Source organism: Vanellus vanellus (genome assembly GCF_965231255.1).
Source record: "Vanellus vanellus genome assembly, contig: HAP1_SCAFFOLD_263, whole genome shotgun sequence".
NCBI lineage: Eukaryota > Metazoa > Chordata > Aves > Charadriiformes > Charadriidae > Vanellus > Vanellus vanellus.
This window is the reverse complement of record NW_028126610.1, coordinates 1-16,967: the sequence shown is the minus strand read 5'-3', so window position 1 is coordinate 16,967 and position 16,967 is coordinate 1. Positions and strand designations below refer to the sequence as shown.

Below are 16,967 nucleotides of genomic sequence, written 5' to 3'. Positions count from 1 at the left end.
GCGGGCAGGGGCTGTGCCACCCCATCTAACACCTCAGCGCACCAAAGCACCTCACTGGGGGAGGGACTCTGCGCCTGGTAGCCCCGTGCTCCCAGCACTGTAAGGATGGGGCTGGGCCCCCACCACGGCCACCCTGTGCAAACCAAAGAGCCCCCCACCCCCATTCCCCACAGCGCTGCGAGGGTGCACAGCCGAGGGGAACGGGGAGGGCTCTCTCCATCCCACAGCCTCCCCCTTCCTCCTCCCTCGCCTCCCGACGCTATCCCTTTAGTTGGACTAACACAGGCAGAGAGAAAGAGAGGTTTTATTATTCTTTTTTTTTTTTAATTTTTTATTTCCTAAAAGCCACCGGTTTTTCATCCCAGGCATGGCCAGAGGAGCTCGCCCAGCGTTGAGGGGGGGAGGTTGGGCTGCGGCACACAGCGCAGCGGCTCATCAGTTTTTAGAATTAATGTAACGATAACAAAACTAACGGCGATTTTTAAGTTTTGTAAGGATTTTATTTATTTATTTATTTATTTCATTTCAGAGGGGGTGGGGGCGGGAGGGGGATGTTTGTTTTTTAGCACAAGCCGGCTTTTCTAGAGGTTAAAGGAAAGGCCGTGCTCGGCCGTAAACGCTTTGGGGAAAGATCCCGGTTGCAAGGAGAGAAGGGGGGAAAAGAGGGGCAGGGGGGGAAAACAGATTTCCAAGAGGTTGTCAGCCCAGGTCTGGGGGAAAAATAAACCAAAACACTAGCAAAATTATTATTTTTTTTTTTAATTTCAAAAATAAAACACACACAACCCCCAACCCCAAATGACACACACACATCCACACACAAAAACTACCTCAGGTTTTCATACCTCAGCACATTGCACTTCTGTTTCCCTTTTAGAGATTTTCTATGCCTTGTAAAACTGATAGCTGGAGCATTATTTTTGTTTATTTTCTTAGTAAAAAAAAAAAATGAGTTGGAAAACACACTCTTACTGAGTGCGAGGCGGGAGAAGGAAAGCAATCCCACGGGTGCCAGAGCTCTTCCATAGTCTCCTTCTGCTGGCTGAGAGCCAGGGGCCGTTCCTTCGGAGAAAGCTTGAGAGATGTTTGAAAAGAGAAAAAGAAAAAAACCAAAAGAAAAAAATGGGGGGAGAAAAAAAAAGAGGGGAAAGAAGAACAAAGAGAAAAAGGAGATAAAAGGGGGGGAAGAAAAAAGGGGGAAAAAGAAAAAAAGGGAAAATGAAAAAAGGGGAGGGAAGAGAAAATAAAAGGAAAAGGAAACAAAAACCCCAAATATAAAAAAAGAAAGGTACAAAGGAAAAAAAAACCAACCAAACCAAGCAAGGAAAGTGGTGAAAGCCACCGGGCAGGAGGAGGGACGAGAGCCGGGGGTGAGGTGGCAGTGCCAGCGCCGGCCCTGGGGGCTGCGACACCACACTGCAAAGTGTTCTGTGAAAAAAACCAACCAAAACCCACCCAACGACAACATCAAAAAACAAAGAGAAATCTCTCCAGCTCACACGAGCCTGAGCTCGCTCTCCGTTGCTTTCGTTCCAGTGTCTCGGGGGGGTCACGGCCGAGCTGAGATTGGGGGGGTGGGGGTGGGAGTTTGCCCCATGGCTGTGATGGGGGGAGAAGGGGTGGGTGGGGAGTGGGGGATGTGCTGTGGGGTTTTTTTTGGGGTGGTGGTGGTGGTTTTTTTGCCAGGTGTCGCTTTACCCCGTGGCTCGGGGAGTGTGACGAAACGGGAAAAAGGGCTTCACTGAGAGGTTCAAATTAACAATTTCTTTGGACTTCGCTAACGGGCCCAATACGTCACTATTGCAAGTTCTGTGTGTGCGATGGCGATTACACTATTGCAATTTAAAAGAAATTAGCAGGATCCACTATTGCGAGCTACAAATGCCCCCGACAAGTAGCAACACAAACCACAAGGGCGCTAGATATTAATACCTTAAAAGAGTGCACCAGTCACAAACTCAATCGCATGGCATATACCGTACGGATGTTTCTTAGTCACTTACCCTCTCTCTCTCAGGTGAGGTCGCTCCATCCCGGGGAAGTTACCCTGTAGAGCGTCCTGGATGGGGGGGACAGATCTCCGAGGGGCCAGCTGTATCCTTGGAGGATTCCCCATTTGTCTCCCCAGACCCTGCGGTTTATATTTCCTGACTCGGTGAGGGTGCAGGATTATGCCCGAGTGGATTACACTGTCTGGGATATTTCCCTCTGGTGGTGCCATAGCGAAGTCTCTGTTGCCAATTTGTGATGTCCGGCGCTCAACGTCACGGGAAGAGTGGTGGGATGGGACTTGGGGCATTTTGTTTGTTAAGGGCCATTTGGTTTTGGTTGTTCTGTGCCATCTTGAGATAAGCCCGGGCTGAGCTGTTTTGCAGCTGCCCCCAAGTTCTCTCTGCACAGCCAAGGCACGGTGGGGATGGAGCTGAGTGGGACGGCAGCTCCCTGCCTCTCACCTCTTGTGCTCTGAAACCGGCTTGGCTGGCTGCTCCCATACAGGGAGGTGTTGGCATCACGAAGCCCGCACTAAAGCGGGGTGGGGGCAGTTGGTTAGCAAAGCCAAAGTGGTTATTAATGGTTATTAACAGCACACTAATTACGCCCATGTAACTGGGAAGCTCAGATGCCCCCTAAGCACCCCCCCGGTGCTTCTCTAGCCAGGCGAGTGCTGAACGTCCCCCCCGCAGGAGAGGAGAGCACCTCTGAGGTGGGTGTAAGGGCATCACCCAACAGGGAGAGGACCAAGATGGGGCTTGGGTGTCCCTTGGGGTGGCCGGGTGGCGGGGTAGGGCTGCTGGGGGCTGCCACGATGAGGGACACTCCCACACCTTTCTCCATGGCTCCCAGAGCTCTGCTCCCTCCCTCCCTCCCACCCATCCAGTGCCACCAGAGAGGTGGTGTCCCCCCTCCTGGGGCGGGCAGGGGCTGTGCCACCCCATCTAACACCTCAGCGCACCAAAGCACCGCACTGGGGGAGGGACTCTGTGCCTGGTAGCCCCATGCTCCCCAGCACTGTAAGGATGGGGCTGAGCCCCCACCACGGCCACCCTGTGCGCAAGGACCATGTCACGGGGCACATGGCAGCGTGCCAAGTGTGCAAAGCTGGAGGAGGAACATCTCCTCCAGCCGCGCTGAGGGCAGCAACAGTGTCACTCGCACTGTGGCTCTACCCACGCTCTCCTGGCAGCACAGGAAAGCGCAAGCTCGTCACCTCCCAAAGGCCACTTCCTAACGAGAAGCGAGGCCCAGCTCCTGCACAACACGGCTGGCCCAAAGCGGGCTGATTCTGCCCCCTGGGGTGGTCTCAGGGGAGCTGGTGGGCACATATGGACATGCCGAAGGGCCAGAGCCCACCCTGTGACGCTGTAGGCAGAGGGGACAGTGGTACCTGGACAATGTCCCCACCGCCTCACACACGGAGGCTTTCAGCAGTCACAGCCACCCGGGCGCTGCCAAGGGGGCAGCAGGGGCTCCCCACGGGGGGTTTACAGAGCACAGAGAGCGTCCTTACACCACTAACCCCTCTCCAGGGGCGGATTTTCGGGATGCTGCTTGCTCATCTCACCACTGAACAACTCCCCGATTGCCCCTTCAGCACGTTGTGACCATCGCTTCGTGGCTTTTGTGCTCCGATACTCATCCTGGCTCCAATCCTCTTCCTGGGGGATTGTGAGGGAGCAAAAGACCACATCGCTACATCCAACTTTTTTTTCAGTTAAATAAAAAAAAAAGAATAAATCACCCTCTGTCATTATCAGGTAGAGTTTCGTTCCAGTCAGGCTCTTTTTATTAAAATAAATATTTAAATTATATAAAGAAATAAATATTTCTCTTTTCACATTAAATAACTCCCTGGAGACAGAAAAAAAAAAAAAACAACAACCCAGAGTTACTGTCTCCAAAATAAGGAGGGTGGGAGGGGAATAAACCATCTTAACTTCTACTTCATAACCTAAAGAGGAAAATTCGTCTAAGAAATGTAACTAAAGCTCTAAGAAATGTAACTAAGCTCTAAGAAATGTAACTAAGCTCTAAGAAATGTAACTAAGCTCTAAGAAAAGTGACTAAGATAAGAACTCTAATTGTCCACGTGTCACAGCAGCTGTTGATGGATTATCTCCCACACCATCTTCTTGCGCAAGTATGGCATGTGAGTCTGAAAAGAGAAGAGAAATCCATTAAATAACGACATCACGGCAGAAAGAGGCGGAAAACACGCATAAACGCCCAGCGGAGTCCTTAATAGGATGTTCCCTTTAAGAACTGTCAGCCATTTGGGTACAACACCCCACGCGGCTCCTAAGAGGGTGACACGACAACCCAACAAAACCAGATTGACTTGACCGCGCGACAGCTTACAAGCACGCTAACAAAAGACCGGTATAAAATAAAAATAAGCAGCGGCAGTATCTTGCCCAAGAGGAATCTCACCGGCAGCAGCTCCCAAAGGCGGGGATGGAGAACCACAGCTCTGCCCTGCCCAGGCCACTTGGAAGTTCTGACCCCAGCAACTACGCACCGAAACGGGGCACAAAACCTCAGTCCCTGCCCCAGACACAATTAAGAGCTGCTGCGTAACCTCCCTGGCTCCTGTCCCTGCGCGAAAGGGGCTGGAGGGGTTTATGACCTTCACTCACCTGGGTAAAGTTGAACAGTTTCTCTCTGGAGATGTAATCTGCGTATTTGCACATAAAGACGACGCAGTCGCTTCCGTTCAGCTGCTGAGGGATCTCCTAAGGAATGCAAAGAAGATGGAGGATTTCCCTCTGTATCAAAAGAAAAGCAACTCGGAAGTAGCGCACATTACCCACACCGACACTGCGCTCACCGCACACTCCTGACCCTACTTGCGTAATCCCGAATACCCACTCCCGCCCACGAGGAACAGACCCAGTTCACTGCGCACCATCCCTCCCCTCTGCCTCCCGGACTCGGACACTACAATCCAAATTCTTGGCAGGCCCAGAAGGGGCAGCAGCCCTCCTCCCTGCGAGGCCTCTCGAGGTTCGCACGGCGTCTTTCTCAAGTGACCTTTCTTAAATCCAGTCTGTAGGGACCGCTTTTTACTATTAACTCCTCGAGAAACATCAGCTCAACCCTTTGCTTTGTCACGTGCCAGGATCTGGGCCCCAAAGAAGCACTGACAGTTCCCATTTCAAACCCAAGTGGTGCTCACGTACACGTGGCTCCATGCTGTGAAGAGTCCACTCCGAAACATTCAGCTCCAGGTTTCTTTTTTCCCGGCTTTTTGCAGGTATTGGCTGGTTAAAACAAAAGGGAAAAACAGAAATCCCTTTTCATCTCTGTAATTTAGGCCAACAACAAAATAAAGCGGCTGAAGGATCACAGGAAGACGGACGGCAGGACGGGAAAATGTCAGAGGATCCTCACAGCAGCTGATTTAAGGCTGATTTGGGAGGAAAAATCCCAATCTGAAACTTACAAACATGGGGAGAGGCTGTGAGCTAATGGTCAAGAACGAGGCCAACAATTCCAACAGAGACTTCCACACAAACCTAAGTTCATTGCTTCGGAGAGGTCAAAAAACCCCAAATTACATGTTATCAGAGGACCAAGAGACAAACCAAGCAGGGAACTGTAATGCCATAATTCCACCGGGTGCCTTGATCCCACACCCTGGGCTCCGACTAACAAAGTCGGCACACGTGTGCCACGGGGCTATGGCGTATTTGGCTGTGCCTATCACGGGAAGGTGGCAGAATCCAGGCACCCCAGACCCTGGGTGGAGGGGACGCTGTGACACCAGATAAGCAGTCAATGCCAGACAACTCGCAGCAAGCAACTCCAGGATTCCTGGTTGGTTATCTACAAGCCATGTGAAAACTTGCAGTCGCCTTACAGCGACTAAATCTAAAAACCCTCTCCTCATTCACACCATAAAAGCAGTGACGGAGCGGTTACTTACAGCAAAGTCTGACAAATTTCATCCCCTTTCTGTGCCAGTGAGTTCAAGTATGTGATGGTCTTCTTTCTGACATCTATGACCTGTTATTAAAAGGTGACTGTGAGACAAAGCACAACCTTGTGCCGCACACCCACCAACACCTAAATGACTTCTCTTGCCAGTTTTTTCTCCCCATCCAACTCCAGAGAAAAAGCCCGTGGAACTCACAGCTAGTGTCCAGTGCACTCACAAGTTCACAGGCATGAAGATGATGTCCTGCTTGAAGACATCCACACTCCTGGTCCACCTCCTGACTGCTTCATAGCCCCCCGATGTTAGTTTGGGATAAAAGAAGGTACTGAAAGCGTGGACCGCTGGATACCCTTCCTTCTTGCCTCTTTCCATCAGCAGACCCATGTAGAAATTAACGACCTGTACCATAAAGAGTAACCATGAGGTGTAAAAATAAGACGCTGGCTTTCCCAACGAAAAATACAGCACCACGTCTTTTCTGGCCACCCTTAAGCATGCAGCGGAGAGAACTCCAGCCTCAGCTGTCAGCTTTTGTTCCCAGAATTTCACACGGGGTTACATCGGCAGTTTGATCAAAACACCTGCCCCCCACGCCAATAACACGAACTAACTCCTGGAAGCTGCGTCATACAAGAAGTAAAGGAACTTCCAGAAACACTCGACCCTTCAATACCTCAAGTAAGAACTGTACAGAGATTTCTAGGCTCTGCAGCGGAGGTCGTCAAAGAACGTTGATGAGACTTCTGTACACGGCGGAGGGGTATTTTTCAATAAAGGCTGAATGAGACTGTCCCTGTGCTGCAGCTGGTTTTACCTCATCATTTAGCCAGCAAAGGTTCCTGAGCGTGCAGATGTCCTCACGAGTGACCTTTAGTTTGAAGGCACTGCTCATGATCTCATCTGGCTCACCTCTGCCAAATGCGGCACTGACCTCTCTCTCCATGGCCTGAAAGGAACAATTCAATGGGGAAGGACTTGTGAAACAGAGCACGGAGCACGCTGACCTGGGGGCAGCTTTCCACTGAAACACGGCCTGTAAATTCAGCTCAGGTGACAAAGCAACTGCCTTCGACGGTTTCTTGGCTCAGTGAGCGATAGCGCTTTTGCCTTGCTTGCTTGGTTTCAGCATCCCAACTTTGAACTTTAGAGCCCAAGCTTGCTGCCATTTCTTTTCACCAAGGAAGTTGGGATAAAACCCGTAAACTTAGCAAACACGCTAAAGCAGCTGAAAATGGAACACAAGTCTGGCAAACTCCTTTCCCACGTGCTCCCGCGGCCCTCGCAATACCCAGGTTTAAGCCAACCCCAGCGGGCATCCTCTGTACTGAGGCAGCTAAGTCAGGAGCCTGAAAGAGTGTGAAGGTGGGGGACTTCAAAGGGAACGGCAAAGGGGGAAACTGAGGCAGCTACACTGGAGTCAGGCAATGGGGAGTCCAGGTTGTACACGCAACTGGTCGCAATTTGCACGTTCCCATCTAAGTCTGCTTAAGGAATGCAAATAAATCAGTATGTCTGGTAGTATAAAATACTCTGATCTGCAATAGCATCTTCTTGCTTGAATCTGGGTGAGCAAAATAAGAAAAACACCCGTTTTCCCTTGTACCCAGCATCAACTCCGCAGACTTTGTAAACTCTGCATTTGCTCGCCCTTTCCAAGTCCATCCTCAACAGGCAGGAAAAGGCGGGGGGAGCTCAATTAGACTGCAACTCCGAAGAATAAAAGCAGCCAAAATTCATACAAGCAGGGGAAACTGAACTCCCACTCCCCGGTGGTCGGCACCATGGACCAGCACAAGCTGATCTTTCAGGTTCTATCACCACAGTAGGACAAGAGGCACATCCAATATAACTGGATGAGTCGAGTAAGCACTGCTCTGGAGACTGGTGTTCAACCTGGACTCATTTTTTGTCCTGGTAACAGAAGGCCCACAAACCCTCAGGTCAGCACAACTGAAGGAGCGCTGGAGCACACGAAATCCTTCAAACCAGCTTTAGTGCTGACCCTCGCACTGTGAAGTCACAGCCACAGACACTCGCTAACAGGTTCAATGCAAGTTCTTCAGATTTCAAAAAGCCTCAAGAACCACCTAGAATAAGAGGAGTTCCCTGCAGCTCTGTTGCAGCCTTCTGTTTTGTGTAACAAACTGTTGGCTACGGTACCTCTGTGAGCGGAGGAAAGCGTTCCGCTGTTTTTCCCAAGCTTGGCACTTTCTTTCCTTCCACATTGAGGCTGGCTGACTTTTTGGACTGCACACGTGTTGGGTGTCCTCGGAATAACGCATGTTCTGAGATTTCAATGCCACGCTGCCTCTATTAGACAAATGGACGTTAAGCTAGCAATCAAGCACAGATTTGTTTGCTCGGGGATAGGACAGAAAATCTTGCTTATATAGGGAACTGGAAGGGTTTTTGTATACACATCCAACCAGCAAACCCCAGAGTTACTTTTTATTGACGACTGCATTCCAACTGTGCACCCATGGAGTGCTGCACTCAGAGGCAAGAGAGGCAGAAAGCTCGTTTGGCTTGGGCTAGCGTTAAGAACCCCAGCAAAGCCTCCACGTGTAGGTATCAAGTTGAGAGCGAGATTACTATTTCTGATTTCCATTATTAAAATTTTATTTTTGACCTCAATCCTGACCAGAGGTGAAAGTCAAAGAGATGTACTTCCCATCCCAGCAAACAAGATAAGACTAAAGACACCCCAGTCCAGCTTTGCAGGTCAACTAAGGCTGTGCGCTAAAGATTTTGAGGCTATACCCAACACATGAAAGGGGAAGAATCAAAACGGTATAGTGTAGCGTGCTCCTAATAGTCCAGAAACAAAATTAACGGCAGCGTAAAACACTTTGCAACAGCGCTACTCATCAAATAATGCTCCCACTTTCCTGGGAAAAAAACAACCTGGGCAAATACAGATATTGTTGAGTAAGTCATGTGAAGTGGAGAGTGCTGAAGTTTCTGATCACAAATAGCTGTATTTTCCTTGTGAATAACACAAGCTTACCCCTGCGATGGTTTGTTTCACTGCTCCTTCCTCTTCCTGAGAGTTTTCTTCTGGTGTGCAGTACCTGCCAGGAGAGGGAGAGAGAGAAGTGAGCTGTGTAACCGTCCTGTCCCATGGAATTCTCAGGAATTCACCTTCTGGACAAGAAAGGCTTTTTCAAGGCTTATTCTGACTACAGCCCCGGTTGCGCACATCAACATGTGACAATATCGCCTCAACTTCCAGCACTGTTCTTTCTTAGCAGCAAGACTGGGATAGAATGAAGAGCTGGGAGCTCTGGAATTATGTTTTTTTTTTTTTTTTCCATCTACTTGTACAAGACTCCTTTTGTTTCTCTTTATCAGTCGCATTATTTGGAAAACAGGGAAGCAACCAGCACTTCCTCTATCGAGTGCTTTGTGATCTACTGCTGATAAACACTGCACGCTGGGTGTTCTACTGCAAGGTGTAACAGGAACATCTGCAACTAGACTTGCATCCAAACAGAGTGAGCTTCGGGAAACTAAGACCAGCACACTGAATTCCAAATGGGACAGCGACAGGATGTTTACTTGCCTTCTACAGGCCAGTCAAGAGAGTGACTATCCCCATTTGGAGAGGATTGTCATTCAAACCACGCAGACTCTGAAGAGCAAACAAATACACAGACATTGAAGTTGTCCAGATATATGTCCCTGCTTCAAAAACACAAATTCGCATTGTCACCAAAAGACCCCTTTTTTTCAGGAGGGAGACCTACACCAGACTCTCACGGTATTCTACGCTCATTGTGCTTTAACGGCTTTCAGTCCAGCATGGTAAGAGGAGATATCACAAGCTTTGTCAAATCGTTTCAGTTAGTAGCTAAATCCGAAAAAAAAAAAGGCAAGAAAATGTCCCTTTTACTTGAACGCATGAGTTATTTTCTCTCCATCTCTCCCCTCCAGCTTAGGGGAACCACTGACACTTTAAGCACACAACAGTGCCGCACAGCTAAATATAGCGCTAGTGTTTAAAGCGGGGAGAAGAACAGGGACAGAATTAGCTACAAAACAGGACTGCCGCAACTGAACCTCTCTCTGCTCCCATCTACGCTTTCTCCTCTCTCATGTAAGGGCAGGTCACTGCAGAAAGATGCGTGCATCTTACCGCCGTACAAAATCTCTCCCTCTAGCTGCACCTACTGCCCCCAAAACCCGTTTCCCTCAACACCACAAAGCCCTCAGAACTCACAGTCCTGCCAGCTCAGACAGCCAACACCAATGAGGCCACTGGCCTCTCAAACCCAACCGCACGCTGCCTTTTTCCCCCTCCCAGTCAAACCCCACGCATCCTCTAAGTCCCAAAAACTGCCTCAAGTCCCACCAGGCTTTACAAGCTCTCTCATCCTTATGCTCAGGATGCGAGTTTCCAAGCGAAAGAAATGAAATGTCAGCTCGTTGATGGCTCGGCAGAACGACTCACAAACCAAAACGGATTCTGCAAATCCAAGGACAACTTGGTACGGCCACCACTCGCACCCTTACTGGCTTTCTTCCCACAGCAAACACCACACCAGCACAACCCTCTTTGTCACGCAGCACGGCTCTCGCATGGGAGCTGTGTTGGAGATGCACCTGGCTTGCGAGCAATTCCGGAGCCGCAAGCTAGCTACTCCTCTTTCACAGCACTGAGACGATCAAATACCATTTGTCATCTTCGGGACTCTACCAGCGGCTGAGAGACACACTCACGCAGAGCCAAAAGAAACAAGAACCATCATTAAAAGAGACTCTACCTGATCGTATCACCTCTCTGCGACCACTGCGGGCAGCAAACATCTATACATTCAACACCTGCACAGAAAAGCAGTAGTAAGAAAACAAGAAGTCGACTTTCAATCACCATCAGAAAGACACAGCTCTCAATTTCTGGGTGATAAATAAAAAACCCCAAAACTTTTAATGATGACTGTATGGTCAGGAGGTTTGAATTCTGGCAAGCACTTTGAACATCATCTGCCAGTGTATAGGAAATGCCCTGTTCCGATTTGAAGTCTACCTACAAAGTGGAACGGATTGGAACCATGGGGATACTCACCGGTCCTTAGTGTTGGACGTGGACAGACATCTCCTCTGTGTTTTGGTTCTTCTACGTGACTCACAGTCATCACTGGTTCCTTGGAGGAGGCTTGAACGCTTTGGGGCAGGAAAAAAACAACAGAGGAGAATCACAATTTTTATATGTGGGGCATTTGTTATCAGTGCGTACCAATTCACGGTGGCTTTTTGGGTTTTTCTTTAGAAAGAAAAAAATATTCTTTGCACATCCGACAAATATCTGCATCAACCTGAGGAGGCCACTTTACTCTGTGGGACAAGACAGAGTTCATTTCAACCAGCCTTGACCAATTCTGCTCAATCTATTTGTTAAAGATCATGCTGACAGTGAGAATGGCAATGTCCACAACATCCATACTGCTGGGACATTTTACTTCAGACCTGCCCTGCTCTGACCTCAGGGACTATATGCTCTGTAGCAGTTGGAGTGCATTAGACACGTTCCCCAGGAACCTTCTCTAGTTTAGCTTCCTCTGAAAAGAATCTCTTTCTCATGCTCCAGATCTGCTCCAAAATATGAGCCAAACCACAATAAGCAACGACTGGGAGATTAGATGCCGAAAGCAGAGTCTTGACCCGCTCTCAAATGCGGTGCACTTAAACTCAGTGCACCCAAAATTACATGAGAAAATGTTTTCTGTATCATTTTCATGGTATGGATTTTCATCTGAAGTGGCGGATTCTGGCGCAGCGCGCTCCTTAGTGGGCGGCCTCAGTGGTAAGAAGCTGTCTGGAGCAGCTTTGATGCTCTGTTTGCCGTTCCGGCTTGTGCTGAAAACATCAACGGCAAAAGAAATCGTATCCAGAGAACATTTAAATATGCACCTCCACCACCAACTACTTTGTCAAGCACGTACACCGATGACGATGGAGACAGACACGAGATGTTCGTGACTTTCAGATGAAGACCTGCTGTCTTCAACTGGCTAATGGGGAAGTACAGAGAAGTAAAAGTGAAAATCACAACAACTGCCTTGAAGATACACTGTCGATTGTGTCCTCAGCCTCCTCTCAAGTTCAACACTTCCTCTTACCGCAGACCTTTAATCTCTAGCTAGTCTCCTGCACCAATTAAGCAGCTGGGTTTAAAGAAGAAGTTTAAAATTGGTTCTTCGGGGAGGAAGCAGCTGGAGACCTCCCTTACCATAGGCAGTAAACCTTTCGGGGAAGAAGTCAAAGAAAACGGAAAGATTTTTACCTCAGACGTGGAATTCTCTTGTGAGGACGGGACAGTGTTTCCTTCGTCAGGTGAGCATGGGTTCCACACGGCATTTGAGCTACGAGAGAAGAGCATAAGGTATCAGTAACTCTCAAAGGAAACTGAAGAGGTTCATGAGTTTACAGTAACGAGCTTCACCAAAGATAAATTCTCATTTTCTCTCTCACATCATCGTATTATTTGTGTTATGTCACTTGAGGACATTTTCGGGTTTTCACACTGGCAGCTACAGCAAGTTGTGCGCACAAGGTATTGCCAGTCAAAAACCTGAAATACAAAAGGCTTCTTGGGATCTACTACCTAAAAGGAGCCTTGAAAACAATCTACTTCTGGCAAGCTAACAGTGGACGGATCAGAACGGAAGGACTGCATCCAAGGCAGCTCTGGCACTGAGATGACAAGATAAACGCCCGGCCCCACTCCAGAAGCAATGCGAGGATGCAGGTAAGAAACAGAGGTCACGCTCAAGTCTTCCCAGATGCTGCCTCGTCCCGTGCCTGCAATAATCCGTACAGAACCCTAGGGGTAGGCTTGGACAGTACACAAGGTAGGGTGAAAATGAAACAAGTCGTATAACTTGATGTCAGCCTTACCAATTTGCAGCATTGATACATCGAGCGACGAAAATCGTGGTCTTTTAGTTGAAGGCTCAAAAGAAGTGGACCGAGGCTTAAAAGAAAACAAAAAAAAAGTACCAACGTGAGTATAACTTGAATGTGAATCCAAGCAAACACACTTCCTGAGACTTAGTCAGCTCTGCTATGACTTGGGGACCATGACACGCTGGTTCACATTGCAGAAGAATGCAAATCTTTGCAGGACCTTTAACAGGTATGCTTTAATTTTTTAATACAGGCTCTCATACGTGAAGCGATTAAAAGAATACAAGCTTGTCACTCAGTAATCACTCAGTCAGCTCCTAAACATTCCAAAGTGTGATAGTTCAGCCCTTGAAAAATATATTTTGTACAAATCAGAGTTAATGACGCTCTCAGGAATGAAGAATTAGAGCCCGACAGTCTCTTAGCCCTCTTATCCCATGGGGCAATAAGAAAAATAGCACTACACCTTTGAACCAAACTAGGGAGTCAAGCAGTCGGTGGCTCATTTTTACAGAGCCAAAGTCTTACAGGAATCCTCTCCTGGGCTGGTGGCTAATGAGCAGAAAGAGGTTTATCCACAGGAAGTATGCAGTTTTTCTTGCCAGGTAGTGTATTTTGATTCCTTAACCACAAACTCGAGAAAGAGAATAACGCAGACTTGAGTAAGGCAAACCCAGCCCACATTACAGCTGCCTGCTAGAAATGGAAAAGAACCACCTACAGCTGTACAGGCTCAGAGCAGGCTCAACCTCAAGATGCATTAGGGAGAGCTGCTTGCTCTCGCACCTTGCACAGACCCTAATATTTCAAACCCCTCGCTAACCTCTTCCGCAGACTCTGTGAATGGAGCATCTTTGCTGACGGAGGCCGCCGGGCGTTTGGTTGCCTTGGTCGGCAACTGCAGCACAGCAGAAACTTTCTCTTTCTGTTCAGAGATGGAATAATCTAAAAAACAAAGACAGGCCATATAAGAACATGATAGAAAACCAACAGAGGTACATTGCGAATACAGCCAGGAGGGAGCACACAGCTTTGATTTAAAATACTCTTTCTGCTGACACGCGCGGGCTCACCGCCAGAGACCTGGGCTATCTCCTGCTGGCAGTAAAAGTATTGTGTCCTGCCACAGTCACCGCAGATAACGTCATACAGAGGGCTAAGCCCCACCATACACCCTCAAGCCATTGGCTATAGGGATAGATAGCCACAAGGAAAGAACAGCTTGAAAAGCCACTGTTTCAGGAACAATGCCAGAGCACAAAAGTCAGACTTTTCGAAGGGACACAAAACCTCAGAAAAATCAGGCGTATTCAATACTTCTGTAATGTGCAATACCTGATGTTTTCTTTTTCGGCGGACTCTCGTCACCATCGTCCACAGGTATCCAAACGCTGAGGAAAGAACACACACAACAGCGTTTTGCAACCCTAGGGAAGCTCCCAAGAGGCTGACTTCCCTTCACAGGGCCCAAACTTCCAAAGTTACTTTTCCTATCCCGAAGGTCTCCCCCTCCAAGCGCCCCTGGGATCATCTCAGGCACACACACACCTAACTGCACCCCTCCTCAATACCCCCCAACCTCTCCCAGCCAACGACCGCTCTCAGAGAGCTAATTATCCCGCTGGAGCACATTAGGCCTCTTTTTCTCGTTCGGTTAATGCTCCCTAACATTTTACATTTGTTCCTATCGCCAAAAACTTAAGTTCATATGTAAAGTTTTCCTCAGGGAAAGCAGCACACCAGAGATTACTACGCCATCTAAGTTCATAAATCACTACACCGAGTTGCAAAGAAAAGTCTAAGTAGGACAGGAAATAAAAGGTGGGAAAGCAACAACTGCATACACCCACTTCAATCACTTACTGCTAAATCAGTGCTCGTCAATGAGTTCTTGAAATAATTCTTTGCTGCACCCTTTCTTACTAAGCATAAGTCCAAGTATTATATCAGTTGATAACAATGATAACATCTAGTAAAAATTTTTCCTTTGGGAATGGAGCACAAAGGTTGCTCCTAGGTGGGTTTTCCTCTATTTGTTTTTTTTTTTTTTTCTTTCTTCTATTTGCCCCCCCAAAATGTCATGACAGACTCCAAGGATTCTTTGAAGAATTCTTTGGTCTTTCTTACACAAAGGAATTTCTTTTAAACTGTTATGCCCCGAAACCCTGCTGATATCATTGCTTCTGGACTACCTTCTCTCTGTATCAGGAGCACAAAGAAGTCCCTAAAAGCACCTTTCATACAACATCAAGAGTATTGGCTATTACTATGCTATTAAAAGTCAGGCAGAAAATATTGGGGGGTAGGCATTAGAGGGAAATATCTTCCCATAAAAATGCATTCTTACTCAGCATATTTGATACTTCAAAAGGCAAAATCTTTGTATCCTCCTGCTCAATTGTTAGCAGGAGCTAACTCCTTCTGAGCTGCTCTCCAGGCTCAAGGCTACGTCCTGAGAGAAGCGCAGTTTCAATACCTGACTGCGGTTACGGCAACTGTCTGTGAACAGAAATGCCGCTTTCTCCAGCTTTACCAGAGCACCCAGCACCTGGGAGAGCATTGTTTTGTCCTTTTTTACCTTACCAGCCACTTGGAGGTTTAGAATCAGTTTGATGGCGAGAAAAGAAGAATTCTCTCTTGGGAAGTTGTAATAAGCTGCTCCCCGCTCCTTCACCACTCCAAGTCTCCACCCCCTCTTTTTTCCTTTTCAAGCCCCCGCTGTGCAGACAGAAAGCCAACGAGGGGGTGGCTTTGCCCACGGATTTGGGGGGAACATCTGGAAGCCACAGTCATCTCAGCATCACAGGGGAACAACTCTGACTGCGGCCCGGGGCGAGCCCACAGCGGCAGGAGCCACAGCCGCCGCACAGGGCCGGAAGGACGGGGATGCCGGGCTGGGAGAGGGCGGGGGGGGACACGGAGCTGCCGGGGGCCCACCACGAGCCCCACCGCCCCGGAGGGGGGGCTCTGGGCGGGCAGAGGGGCCGAGCCCAGCCCAGGGGAGGGCAGCCAGAGCCAGGGGAACCCCAGAGCAAGACCCCACCCTGCACCCGAGCCCACAGAGCAACTAACGCCGCTCCCGCCCGAGGAGAGCCGGCCGAGGCGCCGGGCGGGCTCCCGCCAAGGAGGCCCCGGGGGTCCCGCAGGCCCCAGGCGGGGGGGGGGGGAGAGAGGCGGGGGGGGGGGGGGGAGAGAGGCGGGGGGGGGGGAGAGAGGCGGGGGGGGGGGGAGAGAGGCGGGGGGGGGGGGAGAGAGGCGGGGGGGGGGAGAGAGGCGGGGGGGGGGGGAGAGAGGCGGGGGGGGGGGGAGAGAGGCGGGGGGGGGGGGAGAGAGGCGGGGGGGGGGGGGAGAGAGGCGGGGGGGGGGGGGAGAGAGGCGGGGGGGGGGGGAGAGAGGCGGGGGGGGGGGGAGAGAGGCGGGGGGGGGGGGAGAGAGGCGGGGGGGGGGGGAGAGAGGCGGGGGGGGGGGGAGAGAGGCGGGGGGGGGGGAGAGAGGCGGGGGGGGGGAGAGAGAGGCGGGGGGGGGGGAGAGAGGCGGGGGGGGGGGAGAGGCGGGGGGGGGGGAGAGAGGCGGGGGGGGGAGAGAGAGGCGGGGGGGGGGGAGAGGCGGGGGGGGGGGGAGAGAGGCGGGGGGGGGGGAGAGAGGCGGGGGGGGGGGAGAGAGGCGGGGGGGGGGGAGAGAGGCGGGGGGGGGGGGAGAGAGGCGGGGGGGGGGGGGGAGAGAGGCGGGGGGGGGGGGAGAGAGGCGGGGGGGGGGGGAGAGGCGGGGGGGGGGGAGAGAGGCGGGGGGGGGGGAGAGAGGCGGGGGGGGGGGGAGAGGCGGGGGGGGGGGAGAGAGGCGGGGGGGGGGGAGAGAGGCGGGGGGGGGGAGAGAGGCGGGGGGGGGGGGAGAGAGGCGGGGGGGGGGGAGAGAGGCGGGGGGGGGGGGGAGAGAGGCGGGGGGGGGGAGAGAGGCGGGGGGGGGGAGAGAGGCGGGGGGGGGGGAGAGGCGGGGGGGGGGAGAGAGGCGGGGGGGGGGAGAGAGGCGGGGGGGGGGAGAGAGGCGGGGGGGGGGGAGAGAGGCGGGGGGGGGGGGAGAGAGGCGGGGGGGGGGGAGAGAGGCGGGGGGGGGGGGAGAGAGGCGGGGG

At 50.9% G+C, this 16,967-nt stretch overlaps 1 long non-coding RNA gene across 1 annotated transcript; it reads right to left on the bottom strand.

The window, feature by feature from the left end:
* Positions 1–4,668: 4,668 nt before the first annotated feature.
* LOC309684898 lies at positions 4,669–9,166 on the bottom strand. The gene is made up of 3 exons (XR_014270369.1): positions 8,943–9,166; positions 5,178–5,258; positions 4,669–4,730 (listed from the first exon to the last, which is right to left on the bottom strand). It is a non-coding gene; the product is annotated as an uncharacterized lncRNA (long non-coding RNA).
* Positions 9,167–16,967: the final 7,801 nt, after the last annotated feature.